This window comes from Pteropus vampyrus, unplaced genomic scaffold (assembly GCF_000151845.1).
Source record: "Pteropus vampyrus isolate Shadow unplaced genomic scaffold, Pvam_2.0 Scaffold167, whole genome shotgun sequence".
Lineage (NCBI taxonomy): Eukaryota > Metazoa > Chordata > Mammalia > Chiroptera > Pteropodidae > Pteropus > Pteropus vampyrus.
In genome coordinates, this window is record NW_011888948.1 from 3341336 (window position 1) to 3343544 (window position 2209).

Genomic DNA, 2209 nt, shown 5'->3' on the forward strand with positions numbered 1-2209 from the left:
AATAATTTATCAGTATTGGTTCATCAGTTGTAACATATGTACCAAGCCAATGTAAGTTATTAATAGTAGAAACTGGTAGAGAAAAGAATATATAGTACTCTCTGTACTTTCTGATTAATTTTTCTATAAAACTAAACTTATTCAAAAAATAAAATCTATTTAAAAAATTATTTACAAGTACAATGAGATATCACTCTACATCTGTTAGAATGGCTATTATCAAAAATATAAGAAATAAAAATTGTTGGCAAGGATGTAGACAAAATAGAATACTTGTGCACTATTGGTGAGATTGTCAGTTAGTGCAGATACTATGTAAAACAGTATGGAGGTTCCTCAAAAAATTAAAAATAGAACTACCGTATGAGTCAGCAATTCCACTTCTGGGTATTTATCCAAAGAAAATGAAAACCGTAACTGAAAAAGATATGTGCACCCCCATACTCACTACAGTGTTAGTTATAGCAACCAATAAATGGAAACAATCTAAGTGTTCGTCAATGGACGAATAGATAAAGAAAATGTTACATACACACACACACACACACACACACACACACACACACACACACACACACACACACGCACACGCACACACGCACACACATACAGAGATTGAGATTTGGGATGTTCACACTCAGGAGCATGCATGGATACTCTTTCTGATGTCTTCTCATGGTAAGCTTCTACATGAAATATTCTTTGTCTTTTGAATCGAGGCAGTAAAAGGAGGAACAGATATTAGAGAGGGTCTTATTAATCTTAGTATTTGTCATCCTTGATTACTGTGTAAGACACTACTGGAGTGATCAAAGGAAGAGTAAGTTTTATTTGGAGCAAGGAGGAGTTAGCAATGGACAAGGAGCTGAGGAGGCTTAGCTAAGGAACAGAGCTAATAAGAATCCAGGTTTCCACTACCCTCCAGAGCTTTGCCATTATGTGAGGCTGGTGCCACAAACCCAAACCCAAGCTCACCATCACATAGAAGAAGCCCTTGACTCAGCACTGTAGTTTCCTGACCCTCTGTGAGAGCAAGAAAGAGATCCATGCTGGTGAAAGTAAGGAGGTGATGGAGAGACTGAGAATCAGGAGATTAGATGAGATAGAAGAGATCTGTTCTTATAAACTGAAGATGAATTCTAAATAAATACAAGCACAAATGCTTTCACATTATGGTTATTTTCAGTAGTAAAGAATTGAACTTAAGTTTTGCATCATTAAACTTACACAGGACTGAGGTAGTCATTACAAACATATAAAGAGATATTTCTATGGAAATATGACATATAAGTTTCCAAATAATTGATGTTACAAGTGAGTTAAGGGTCAACCAGTTTATAAGTTGTAGAATAATTGTCGCTAATTTGACCAAAAATGTTAAGTACAGGAAGTCACGTGATATCTGACTGTATGCATTTTAAAATTCTTTGGCACTGCCTTATCTGTATTCAAAACAATACTCTGTGATGGAGCCAGCAGTGAAATATGAGATATAAATAAACAAAAATAGATAATACATAAAGACAGGTACATGTAAATATATACATTATATACATATTATATATTTTATATACATATATTTATATATACACACATATAAATATCTACATATGAGCACACATACATACACAAGACAGGGATTAAGATATGGCAGGTTCACTGTCAAGAGCATCCACGAGAGTATAAAGTATCTTTGACTCTGTTTCTATGTCATTTCACTGCAGCATCTGCACTAACTTTTCATCTTTTTTGGGTTTAGTTGGTTAAAAGAGGGGCAGGTCATAAGAGGAATAAATCTCCTTCCAGTAACTATCAGCCAAAACCTTAAGGAAATTTCCAGAATACCTGTGGTTGAAACTCTACTAGATCGGGTAAAGGGAGGACAGATCCTATTTCAGACAAGGAGAAGGTAGGAGTGAACAAAGAGCGTAAGAGACCGACCATAACAGAGAGAAAGAAGCTAATAGAATCTAGATCTGCCCTTACTCTCCAGGTTCTGCCACCATGTGAGGCTGGTACCCCAAACCCAAACCCACCATCACATGGAGGGATCCTCTGACTCAGGCCTGCAGTTGCTAGACACACCTGAGGGCCAGGAAAGACAACCACGATAGGTGAAAGTAAGGGGTGAAGGAGTGACTTGAGAATCAAGAAGTTAGGCAGAAGAAGATGGATGTATACCTGCCAACTGAAGTTGAGTTTGAAATAA